Raw genomic sequence first — 13,966 nt, forward strand, 5'->3', positions numbered from 1 at the left:
TTGAATATATTAATATATTAACACGTTCTAAATCCGAAATTAATGCGTGTATATAAGCATGAGAGAACCTTGTCCAAAATGGACGATTTATAGACTCAATTGAATATCGATCGGCTACGGCAAAAGCGGCCATATAAGCATAATTTCACAGGTCGTGTTTGATCAGAAACCAGCAGAGCTCGTTTTTCTACCCTCTCCTGCATAGCATTCTAGCTGACTTTTGTGCGAGATACAGACACATTTATACACCGACAAGGCAGACAGGCAGAAAAACGTACGCACACATGCACACACGCATACGCACGCAAACACGCACACACACACAAACAAACACACACACACACACACACACACACACACACACACACATACACACACACACACGTGGACACACACACACACACAGACACACACACATACACACACACACACGTGGACACACACACACATACACACACACACACACACACGTGGACACACAAACGTGTACCCGCACATAATACATATAATTAGTTGAATTTTGAATTAGCTGTTAGATTTTTCTAAACGTGTTGCAGTTTCGTTTTAGTTGTTTTATTTATCTAAGAGGAGCATGGCCCATCGTTGAAAAAGTGAAGTAAGCTTTTCCTTTTGAGTTTTTGGTTATCTTTTTATTAGGTCCTTGGGAAGCCTCCAGTTGACACAACAATTGACTTTTTATTTGTGCTGTCCTTGTCCTAGATAGTACAGAGTTCGTGTGCTCTTCAACTTTGTTTGATTCAGCCACAGTCGTTTTGTTGTTAAGATTTTGAAGTTAAGTAGACAGAAGCAAAGACAAGAACAGCTACAATCTAACAGGCCTTGAGCGTCATTCATCTGAGCTGTCGCGGGAGATGTTTGATCACGCTGAGAAATGTCCCCTGAGACAAGAGTCGTGAGAGATGGAGTGTAGATTGATTGCTGTGGAATGCACGCAATAAAACTGCACAAGCTGGCTTGCACACCAAAGTAGCCTATGTGTGGGTAGAAAGACGGGTTTGACATTAGGTCTGCTTTGCGAAGCGCCGTATCGTTCTCTTGTCTTTTGTTCTCTGCCTCTGTCTTTGTCTGTCTGTCTGTCTGTCTGTCTGTCTGTCTGTCTGTCTCTCTCTCTCTCTCTCTCTCTCTCTCTCTCTCTCTCTCTCTCTCTCTCTCTCTCTCTCTCTCTCTCTCTCTCTCTCTCTGCCACAACCCTCGAAAAATAAAATTTGATTTGATTTGATTTGATCTCTCTCTCTCTTCTCTCTCTCTCTCTCTCTCTCTCTCTCTCTCTCTCTCTCTCTCTCTCTCTCTCTCTCTCTCTCTCTCTCTCTCTCAGCCTACTCTTTTCGGGGACTAATCTTTGGAATTCACTTCCAAGCGGTCTCAAACATTCTGTCAATGCCAAGACTTTTAAAGACAGATATTTCTCATTCCTTTTACATGGCACATTTCGTTTTCACTTAGCCTGAACATGTATATTGTTGATGCCTTATTTGTTGTACCTTTTATATGTTTCAGTAGATAAATGTACCTAATTACTTTCATAACATGACTTATGTAACGATGCTACATGCTATTACTTGCAACGTAGTTGCTTCATTGACTCCTCAGTTTCACGGATTTTTTCTTCCCTCGAAGTTTCACACGTTTTTTGTTGCTTGAAACAGTTTTCATTATACCTTTGACAATAATATGTCATGTTCGTTTGTATGTATATTTTTGTTTGTTTAGTCTGTTAATCGTTTGCTTGTTTGTTGTTTACTTTTATTACTTCTTTAATGGATATTCCAACATTTTTAAAACGTATTATCATTAGATTAAACCCTCCCATGGGCGAGGGCTGGATGTAAAAAAGCACCTGTTTGCTTATGCCATTACCCTCGTAAATAAAGAATTTGTCATTGTCATTGTCATTGTCTCTCTTTGTTTCCCTGTATCTCTGTCTCTGTTTGGCTGGCTGGCTGTGTGTCCGTATCTCTCCATCTCTCTCTCTCTCTCTCTCTCTCTCTCTCTCTCTCTCTCTCTAACTGTCTCTCTCTCTAACTGTCTGTCTGTCTGTCTGTCTGTCTGTCTGTCTCTCCCTCTGTCTCTCTGTCTCTCCCTCTGTCTCTGTCTCTGTCTCTCTCTCTCTCTCTCTCTCTCTCTCTCTCTCTCTCTTCCTCGCTCTCGCCCCCTGTTTATCGATCTGTCTGTCTGCTTGTCTTTCACTCTCTGTCTGTCTCTCTCTCCCTGTCTGTCAGTATGTCTGTCTGTCTCTCTCTCTGTCGCTCTCCCTCTTCCTTCCCTTCTCTCTGTCCATCTTTCTTTCTTTGTCTATTGGCCTCTTTCTCTCCTCTCCATCTCTCTCCTTCTTTCTTTGTCTATTGGCCTCTTTCTCTCCTCCCCCATCTCTCTCCTTCTTTCTTTGTCTATTGGCCTCTGTCTCTCCTCCCCCATCTCTCTCCTTCTTTCTTTGTCTATTGGCCTCTTTCTCTCCTCTCCATCTCTCTCTTTCTTTGTCTATTGGCCTCTTTCTCTCCTCTCCATCTCTCTCTTTCTTTGTCTATTGGCCTCTGTCTCTCCTCCCCCATCTCTCTCCTTCTTTCTTTGTCTATTGGCCTCTTTCTCTCCTCCCCCATCTCTCTCTTTCTTTGTCTATTGGCCTCTGTCTCTCCTCCCCATCTCTCTCTTTCTTTCTTTGTCTATTGGCCTCTGTCTCTCCTCCCCCATCTCTCTCTTTCTTTGTCTATTGGCCTCTGTCTCTCCTCCCCCATCTCTCTCTTTCTTTGTCTATTGGCCTCTGTCTCTCCTCTCCATCTCTCTCTTTCTTTGTCTATTGGCCTCTTTCTCTCCTCTCCATCTCTCTCTTTCTTTGTCTATTGGCCTCTGTCTCTCCTCCTCCATCTCTCTCTTTCTTTCTTTGTCTATTGGCCTCTGTCTCTCCTCCCCATCTCTCTCTTTCTTTCTTTGTCTATTGGCCTCTGTCTCTCCTCCCCCATCTCTCTTTCTTTCTTTGTCTATTGGCCTCTTTCTCTCCTCCTCCATCTCTCTCTTTCTTTCTTTAAAACGAATGTAATCATGGAAGTTTGTTCAATGGGACACAAAATAAGCACATAAAATGATGATGCTAGTGCCTATGTTTAATATTCTTTTAAAACCACACAACGTCTCAGTGTTCTCCTCGGACACTTCTTGTTTTGTGTGGAAAATAGATAACATGAACACTGCACACACTTTGGTATCGGGATTATAACAACACACACTCTAGCTAGAAGCAAAATGGAAGTAAGGTGAGTTGATGTGCATGCCTTGTAGGCAGAACATGGAATACATTTGATTGTTCGTTTGCTCGTTTGTTCGTTTGCCCGTTTGTTTACAGGTTTATTTGTTTGTTCATGTGTCTGCTTGTCCAGTTTTTGTTTGTTTGTATGTTCAGTGAGGTTATCATGGGTAGCTTGTAGTCTACAGTACAGTATTAGGTATTGTAGTTTCTTTTCCTGTTTGTTTGTATGTTCAGTGAGGTTATCATGGGTAGCTTGTAGTCTACAGTACAGTATTAGGTATTGTAGTTTCTTATCCTGTTTGTTTCGAACTGTGTTTCATTTCTTTATTCGTAAGCCTATATCTGTTTTATTTCGTTTGTACGTTTAGTGAGATCATCATGAAGACCTCGTATGTGAATAGTCTGTTACGGGGTATCGTTTGTAACACCGTGTGTCTATTTATTTGACTCTCGCAATCTTGAGTTGTAAGAAGCGTTGCCTAATTGAAGAAAATCTTCGTTTTTCTTGTTTTCTTCTTTTCACATTAGTTTATCTGTGAGTTCGTTTCAAGGACCACTGGGTCGAAGTCCTGGTGAAAGTTTTGCATTGTGGATCAAACGTTACATACATTGATCATTCTTGTTTTTCTGTTTGTTTCTTTGTTCAGCTGTTTGTTTAAAGAAACCAACACACTTGATCTCAATGAATATTTTTTGAAAATTGTTTGCTTATTCTATTTTGTGAGATTTCACGGTGTTTGGAAGTAAGATTGTCGCAGTTTGCCTTGAATAACATAGTGGGCGGAGATATAGCTCAGTTGGTAGCGCGCTGGATTTGTATTCAGTTGGCCGCTGTCAGCGCGAGTTCGATCCCAGGTTCGGCGGAAATTTATTTCACAGAGTCAACTTTGTGTGCAGACTCTCTTCGGTGTCCGAACCACCCCCCGTGTATACTACATTGGGTGTGCACGTTAAAGATCCCACGATTGACAAAAGGGTCTTTCCTGGCAAAATTGCTTAGGCACAGTTAATAATTGTCTACCATACCCGTGTGACTTGGAATAAGGCCGTGAAAGGTAAATATGCGCCGACATGGCTGCAATCTACTGGCCGTATAAAATTTCATCTCACACGGCATCACTGCAGAGCGCCTAGAACTGTACCCACGGAATATGCGCGATATAAGCTTCATTGATTGATTGATTGATTGAAATTCAAGTACTGTAGCTTTAGTGCTGAAACATCATTTTCAAACTGACGTTCAAAAACAACTGCCGTAACAGTAATGAAGTCTAATTTCGTAGTCTAATAATTATAGATAATACCAGGGAGGTATTTTTTCATCAGCAGTCGGCAGTCGGCAATAGGGTGTTGAGAGATTGAGGACTGGGTGGCCGAGTGGTAACGCACTTGCGCTCGGAAGCGAGAGGTTGCGTGTTCAGGCCTGGGTCAGGCCGCAATTTTCTCCCCCCTTTCCTAACCTAGGTGGTGGGTTCAAGTGCTAGTCTTTCGGATGAGACGAAAAACCGAGGTCCCTTCGTGTACACTACATTGGGGTGTGCACGTTAAAGATCCCACGATTGACAAAAGGGTCTTTCCTGGCAAAATTGTATAGACATATATAAAAATGTCCACCAAATACCCGTGTGACTTGGAATAATAGGCCGTGAAAAGTATATACTCGCCTAACACGCTTGAGATTTACTGGCCGATGTGAATGCGTGATATACTGTGTAAAAAATTCCATCTCACACGGCATATTGTAAACGCCATGAGCCTCCCCTCTGGGAGGGTATGTGCGTAGAAATACTCACTAATAAAAAATAAAAAATAAATAAAATAATAAAAAATAAAATAAATAAAGAGAGAGAACTGTCAAAATGACTACACATCTTTCAAATTGCTAAAACATTAATTAACAAAAGCCGCTGTTTCAACATGTCAGCCAGACGTTTTTCAAGATGTGGAAAAGGTTACACCGAGCTTTGACTGCCAAAAACGTCCCCAAATTACCGCTTCGTCCTAGCCCATTAATTTTTGGCAAATTGGCCGTTGAAAATATATTATTGCTATATCCCCGTAAGATTGTGAGTTACGTTTGTGAATCTTGTCCTGCGTTCCTCAGCTTGTTACTGTCATGATCACCTGATGGTGAGAGCATTGTGTGTCACGCGCTATTTTACCCTGCAACGCGGGCAGTGTGATGCCTTCTTCGAGGGTTTACGTTCATTAGTCACAAGAGACGGGCGAAGTGGCGCAGTGGTAAGACGTCGGCCTCCTAATCGGGAGGTCGTGAGTTTGATTCCCGGTCGCTTCCGCCTGGTGGGTTAAGAAGATTTTTCCGATCTCCCAGGTCAACTTATGTGCAGACCTGCAAGTGACTTAACCCCCTTCGTGTGTACACGCAAGCACAAGACCAAGTGCGCTCGGAAAAGATCCTGTAATCCATATCAGAGTTCGGTGGGTTATAGAAACACAAAAATACCCAGCATGCTTCCCCTGGAAGCGGCGTATGGCTGCCTAAATGGCGGGGTAAAAACGGTCATTGTGTGTAAAAATTCACTCGTGCTAAAAACATGAGTGAACGTGAGAGTCTAAGCCCATGAACAGCGCTGGTGTACCTGTATTTCGATAAGGGCATATCAGTGCACTCAAACACACTCCCTACCTTCAGTCTTCTCAAAACGTTATATGTGACCTCCCAAATAGCACGATCAATGTTGACTTTTCTCAGGTAGGCTAAGGTGTAGCGGGAGCAAAAGAAAAGAGGCCAGGAGGGGTGAGGAGGGGGGGGGGTCGAAGAGAAGGGGGAGAGGAAAGGTGGCAGGCAGGAGGTGGGGGGTGGGACTGCTCAGAGTCATGTGGGTATACCTCAGAGGTCAGTAGTGGCTGCTTGGTCTCAGGTGCAACGGACAGGAAAGGGGAAGGGGTACATGTAGTTGCATCATACTGACGTCATTTGACTCACCGCTCGTGATGATGACACTTTGGCTATTAATAACTCAAGTGCATTGTCAGTTGTTTGCAGACGTCTCACACAGTAAAACGATTCATTGAGACTGGGTCAACTTAACAGCTAGCTAGAGGTATAGATCAGTTGGGGTACCTTGGTACTTCGTTTTGTTCATTTATGTCAGGCATGTTTTAATAAGTGTTATTTTTTTCCCCTGTACAATGGTGCCCTGCACCAGGATCATAATGATTTGTGTACCAAAATATTTTTGTTGAAAAGGCAAATTAATCACTCTTGATATACGAATCATTGTTATATCATCGATCTTCATGGAGTAAATCAATCAGAGCAGCTTAATCAACAGCTCACCTGTCTTTCTTCTGATGTAAATAACAGTCATCAGATGAGACGTGGGATTCAGAAATTGCTGTCGTCACTGTCACTTACGTCAAAACTGTTGATGATAACGAGAGCAATGGTACTAATCTGGATGTCATCCTGAGAACAATAGACATCTTCCAGGGTACGAACACACATGCTATCTACCCATAGCTCGTCCAAATAAAACACAATTCTGCCTTCTTCGCGGTGTTTCTTCAAGTTCCTGAAAAAGTGAATGCGCTTTTCTACAATGTCTTAATTTTCTATCAAACCAAAGTCTTTCCCGTCTCTCCATACCATTACCAAGGTCTTTCCCGTCTCTCCATACCATTACCAAGGTCTTTCCCGTCTATCCATACCATTACCAAAGTCTTTCCCGTCTCTCCATACCATTACCAAAGTCTTTCCCGTCTATCCATACCATTACCAAAGTCTTTCCCGTCTATCCATACCATTACCAAGGTCTTTCCCGTCTATCCATACCATTACCAAAGTCTTTCCCGTCTATCCATACCATTACCAAAGTCTTTCCCGTCTATCCATACCATTACCTAAGTCTTTCCCGTCTATCCATACCATTACCAAAGTCTTTCCCGTCTATCCATACCATTACCAAGGTCTTTCCCGTCTCTCCATACCATTACCAAAGTCTTTCCCGTCTCTCCATACCATTACCAAAGTCTTTCCCGTCTATCCATACCATTACCAAAGTCTTTCCCGTCTCTCCATACCATTACCAAAGTCTTTCCCGTCTCGCCATACCATTACCAAAGTCTTTCCCGTCTATACATACCATTAATAAAGTCTTTCCCGTCTATCCATACCATTACCAAAGTCTTTCCCGTCTATACATACCATTAATAAAGTCTTTCCCGTCTATCCATACCATTACCAAAGTCTTTCCCGTCTATCCATACCATTACCAAAGTCTTTCCGACTCTCCATACCATTACCAAAGTCTTTCCCGTCTCTCCATACCATTACCAAAGTCTTTCCCGTCTATCCATACCATTACCAAAGTCTTTCCCGTCTCTCCATACCATTACCAAAGTCTTTCCCGTCTCTCCATACCATTACCAAAGTCTTTCCCGTCTATCCATACCATTACGAAAGTCTTTCCCGTCTCTCCATACCATTACCAAAGTCTTTCCCGTCTATACATACCATTAATAAAGTCTTTCCCGTCTCTCCATACCATTACCAAAGTCTTTCCCGTCTATCCATACCATTACGAAAGTCTTTCCCGTCTCTCCATACCATTACCAAAGTCTTTCCCGTCTATACATACCATTAATAAAGTCTTTCCCGTCTATCCATACCATTACCAAAGTCTTTCCCGTCTCTCCATACCATTACCAAAGTCTTTCCCGTCTCTCCATACCATTACCAAAGTCTTTCCCGTCTCGCCATACCATTAATAAAGTCTTTCCCGTCTATCCATACCATTACCAAAGTCTTTCCCGTCTCTCCATACCATTACCAAAGTCTTTCCCGTCTCTCCATACCATTACGAAAGTCTTTCCCGTCCATCCATACCATTTCCAAAGTCTTTCCCATCCATCCATACCATTACGGAATCTCACTTTGTGCAAGGATTTCCACAAAGCGTATTTCAATAGGATAAGATCGTGTTTTTCTCACAGTTGTTTCCATTGACCCGACAGCAGTCAACATTCAATGTTATGCATCATTTTTCCACCGCGGTATATTTGATTAAATACAAGTCCCATAAATCTACATGCAAAAGCGACGCTGACGCCGCAACCGGCGGTGTCACCTTAGTCCGTATATAGACTCGTTGAGTGCGCGATTCAGTTCTCACCTGGATATAAAAACGGTTACCCATCGTCTTACATGCCCGTTTCTTGACGTGGCCCCCTGCAAAGGGAAGCCTCCTTTGTTTACATTCCTTCATGAACACTTTGTATACATTTATTGTCACACTCGTTAACCTACATACAGACATGCTGGCTGTAATGTTATGACGTCATTTAAAACCGTGTTCTATGGTCAATATGCAAGAACCCTGACGTAGAAGGTTGCTGGGGGATTCTGGGAGAATCATGGCGGAATAAATAACACGCTAACCCTCCATGCCTGTGTCTGCTTCATTTATAGTCTACCAGTTTGTTTATATATATGCATGTGACCGTCCAACACGACGAGAACACGACATGGTGTCAGAAGTGGGGTGGTAGCGAAGCAGTGAGTGTGAAAAACTTTATGTACGAGATTGCAAGTCGAAAGTTTTGTTCGCGCGTGCCGTAGAGCATTTTGTTCGATCTAAAATCGCGTACTCCGACAGCAGCAAACTAGATGTAGCGTCGCAGTAGGAAGCGCACACTCCAAAAATAAAGAAAGGTGTGGTTCAGTGGTACGGATTCAGCAGAGATCCAGTATGGCAGAGCAGCCGAACCAACCACCATTACAGGCAGAGAGGAGACATTACACAGCCAATGTTCCAATACCTTCAAAGCTGGTTATGGAAGGCAACTTATCCCAAAACTGGAAGAAGTTCAAAAGACAATGGGACAATTATGAGATTGCTTCTCGACTGGACAAAGAAGAAGGAGAATACCGGTGTGCAGTGTTGCTTGCCTGCATTGGCGAAGATGCAATGGAGGTGTATGACAGCATGAGGTTCTCTGAAGGTGAGAACAAGAAAGACATAAGCGTTGTCATCAAGAAACTGGAAGATTTTTGTGTGGGAGCCACGCATGAAGCGTTCGAAACATACAGATTTCACATTCGACGCCAGGATTCGTCTGAGTCGATCGATGCGTATGTGGCAGCCCTTAGACAACTTGCTAAGAACTGTAATTATGGCATCATGGAAGACCGTATGATACGGGATAGAATTGTCGTTGGTGTCAAAAGTGATACCATGCGGGAGAAACTTCTTGAAGATTCAACACTGACTTTTAAAAAAGCAGTAGACATATGCAGAGCTTATGAGTCATCCCAGCAACAACTCCATGAAATGTCTAAGGAAACAACAGTGGATCGCCTAAAGGGGGTTCCGAATGCTATGCAAAAGGGACAGCATCCGAAAACACAGTGGAAGCGTCCAAGCCGAAATCTCGGAGAAAGGTCACAAAAGTGCACCAGATGCGGTCGAGATCAGCATGGCAGAGAGTCCTGTCCTGCCGCGAAAGCGGAATGCAGAAAATGCCTGAAGAAAGGACATTATGCAGTTTGTTGTTTCAGCAAGCCCATCAGCCAAGCTTCTGTGAAGGAAGTGAAAGTTGAAGCATATCTGGGAGCAGTGTCAACTGCAGGAACTGACGCCTGGCATGTGGATGTTCAGCTAGAGCAGTCAAACATTCAGTTTAAGATGGACACTGGAGCAGACGTAACAGTGATGCCAGCAGTGATGGTACCCAAAAACAAATACCCGCTTGAGAGGCCTTCGAAAAGACTCTTTGGCCCAGGTAAAATTCCACTAAAAGTGCTGGGACAGTTCACGTCAAAAATAAAAGTCAAGAACGCCATGAGCATTCAAGACATCTACGTGGTTGAAGACCTAGAAGAACCTCTGTTAGGGAGACCAGCAATTCAGGCGCTAGGACTCGTGAAGCGTGTGGAAACGGTGAAAGAAGGCGACAAGGAACGCATTCAGAAGACTTTCCCCAGGCTGTTCTCTGGACTTGGGAAAATGAAAGAGACTTATACGATTCGCCTGAAGGACAGTGCAGTGCCGTATGCAGTGACAGCACCGAGACGTGTTCCACTCCCTTTTCAACAGAAGGTAGAGGAGGAGCTTAGGCGACTGCAAGATCAGGAAGTGATTCGACCAGTCAACACTCCAACTGACTGGTGTGCCCCCATCGTTGTGGTGCCGAAAGCACATAATGATGCAGTGAGGATCTGTGTAGACCTTACCAGACTGAACGAGAGTGTCAAGAGAGAAAACTATCCTCTTCCGTCTACAGATCAACTCCTCGCACAGTTAGAGGAGGCAACAGTATTCACTAAACTGGACTGCAACAGCGGTTTCTATCAAGTTCCACTGGAGAAAAGCTCACAAGAGTTGACGACCTTCATTACACCAATCGGACGTTTTTGTTTTCAACGTCTACCCTTCGGAATCTCGTCAGGGAGCGAGGTTTTTCATCGCATCATGTCGCAGCTGTTGTCAGACATTCCAGGGGTCATATGCGACATAGATGATGTGTTGGTGTACGGACGCAACCAAGTCGAGCATGACCAACGTCTGAAGCAAGTACTTGAAAAGCTTCAAGATGCTGGTGTCACACTGAATGACAAGTGTGCTTTCGGCCAAACAAGCATCAAGTTCCTCGGACACGTGATCTCCAAGGATGGTGTGCAGATGGATCCGGACAAGGTGGAGGCTATCAGGAACATGCCTCGACCTAAGAGCGTCCCTGAACTACGACGTGTTTTGGGACTGGTGAACTTCGTCCGAAAGTTCTCCCCTAACCTGGCAGAAGAGACCAGACCTCTACGTGATTTGCTGAAAAAGGAAATTCAGTGGACATGGGGAGACGCACAGGAGAGAGCGTTTCAAAGACTGAAAGAACAGCTGACCTCACCACCAGTGCTGGCTCACTACAGCACATCCTTGCCTACCAAAGTGTCAGCTGATGCTTCGTCGTACGGGCTGGGAGCTGTCCTTCTCCAGGAAAGAGACGGTGAATGGCAACCCGTATTCTTTGCTTCAAGATCTATGACGTCCACCGAGCAGCGGTATGCCCAGGTGGAAAAGGAGGCATTAGCGTCTACGTGGGCCTGCGAGAAGTTCGCTGACTTCTTGATTGGTCTTCCCTCATTCACCATAGAGACAGACCACAGGCCGCTTCTGGCACTCCTCAAGTCAAAACAGCTAGACGAGCTTTCGCCACGGATTCAACGGTTCCGTATGAGGCTGATGCGGTACCTGTATGACGTGATCTACACAGCTGGTAAGGATCTGACAACTGCTGACGCCTTATCGCGTGCTCCAGTCGGATCTCCACAGACGTCAGACTTACAGCTTGACAGTGATGTTGCAGCATACGTCAAGTCAGTGGTGGAAGGGTTTCCAGCGTCAAAGCAGCGCATGGATGAAATCAGGGCCAAACAGCAGAAAGATATAATTTGCTGCAAAGTGAAAGACTACTGCAACAAAGGATGGCCTGATGTTAACAAGGCTGAACCAGACCTTAAGCCTTATTTTACACAGTGAGAGACGACCTGACGGTACAACAAGGACTGTTGTTGTTCAGGGACCGTCTTGTCATTCCAGAAGTGATGAGGCAGGACATTCTCAGCAAAATCCACGGAGGTCACCAGGGCATCGTAAAGTGCAGAGCGCTGGCAAGATCTTCAGTGTGGTGGCCAGGACTTTCCACAGACATAAAAGTCATGATAGAAGAATGTGCAACTTGCGTGAAGGAGCGCAAACCACCACCAGAACCATTGCAACCTACACCAGTGCCAGATTATCCATGGCAGAAAGTGGGTGTCGACTTGATGGACTGGCGTGGAAACGACTACCTTGTGGTGGTGGACTATTTCTCGAGGTACATAGAAATGGCACTACTACGTTCGACCACCAGTGAAACTGTCATCCAACACCTGAAGAGCATCATGTCCAGGCATGGAATCCCGGAAGTCATGATGACGGACAATGGCCCTCAGTTTGACGCTGACAAGTTCTCAAGGTTTGCTGAAAAATATGGCTTCATCCATGAAACCAGTAGTCCACGGTATCCGCAAGCCAACGGAGAAGCTGAACGAGCAGTGCAGACCCTCAAGCAGCTGCTCCTGAAAGCTGAAGATCCGTACGTGGCCATGTTAAACTACAGAGCGACGCCTCTGCAGTGCGGTTTCAGTCCAGCGGAAAGACTTATGGGACGTCGTTTGAGAACCAAGGTACCTGCCGTTCCCAATCTGCTTATTCCAGACTGGCCAAAGTTCCACGACATGCGGTCAGCCGATGTCCAGCAGAAAGAGGCACAGAAGAAAAACCACGACAAGCGACACCGAGCTCAACCCCTTCCTACCCTCAAGCCAGGAGAACGTGTGTGGCTGAAAACACCTACGGAGAAAGAAGCAGTCATCTTGCGACCAGTTGCTCCGAGGTCATACGAACTACAGACAAAGACGGGCATCCAGAGAAGAAATCGCCGACACCTCAACAGACGTCTGAGTGATGCACCAACCCCAAAGCAGTCACCAGACAAAGCGTCAACAACCATTCCTCCTGATGCGGGACGCCCAGGACATCGCGGGGAGGACGGTGGTTCTCCTGATCCGTCCTCAGAACAAAGGGAGACAGATTCTCCGTCTGAGGGATTGCCCAATGAACGGCCTGTGACCACAAGAAGCGGTCGCGTGGTCAAGCGGCCTAACATTCTTGATCTGTGACTTTTGGTTATGTTTAACTAGTGTGAAAGAAGCACAGGAATGTTTTCTTTTGTTGAAGTTTTCATCTATGAAAGTCATACTCATAGTTACATTGAAGAGCTAATTTGCTTTGTTTTCAAAAAGAAAAAATAAGCGTAAAGTAAGGGGGATGTAATGTTATGACGTCATTTAAAACCGTGTTCTATGGTCAATATGCAAGAACCCTGACGTAGAAGGTTGCTGGGGGATTCTGGGAGAATCATGGCGGAATAAATAACACGCTAACCCTCCATGCCTGTGTCTGCTTCATTTATAGTCTACCAGTTTGTTTATATATATGCATGTGACCGTCCAACACGACGAGAACACGACACTGGCAATTTTTCTTTAAACACAAGTCGCAATAAGCAAGACGTATAGAACGGTGTCACATGGCACTTTTCTTGCAACATTGAGATTTGAGATGCGACTGAAAAAAGCAGGCTTAAAACAAAACTTGACTAAATATAAAAAGGAGACCCCCCAAAAAAAAAAAAATGGAAAGGTAACGGGGAAATACACGGACTAAACTCATATTCTTGCCGACTCAACCTGCTTGAGGTCTTCGCAAAGGGGGCAATAGAGCTGTCAGTAAGTAGTTTTTATGAAGAAATAATTTTCATTCATTCACACACACACACACACACACACACACACACACACACACACACACACACACACACACACACACACACACACACACACACACACACACACACACAAGTCATTGGATTAGATCATGTGTGGAAAAATCAATCGACTTTTAATGTCAAAAGGTTAAAATATGTTATATGTCAAAAATTGGAACTCCAATATATACAATTCTGGAAAGGTCAAATAAGAAGTTCACCAAAGTTAAATTTTTATCAAAAAATAGTAACAAATTATAAAACGGAACCATATCTGTTATGCATAAAACAAAGAAAATATAAACAATCGTTGTGTAAACTGAGAATAAGTGCCCACGACCTGAAAATTGAAACTGGTAGATACAGCAATACACC

The 13,966-nt window shown here is 44.2% G+C and overlaps 1 protein-coding gene across 1 annotated transcript in view; it reads right to left on the reverse strand.

Moving 5' to 3' along the window:
* Window positions 1-13,966, reverse strand: part of LOC138952738 (neuroglobin-like) — a 190,204-nt gene that overhangs the window by 83,485 nt on the left and 92,753 nt on the right. The window lies entirely within an intron of this gene.

Source organism: Littorina saxatilis, linkage group LG17 (genome assembly GCF_037325665.1).
Source record: "Littorina saxatilis isolate snail1 linkage group LG17, US_GU_Lsax_2.0, whole genome shotgun sequence".
Classification (NCBI taxonomy): Eukaryota; Metazoa; Mollusca; class Gastropoda; order Littorinimorpha; family Littorinidae; genus Littorina; species Littorina saxatilis.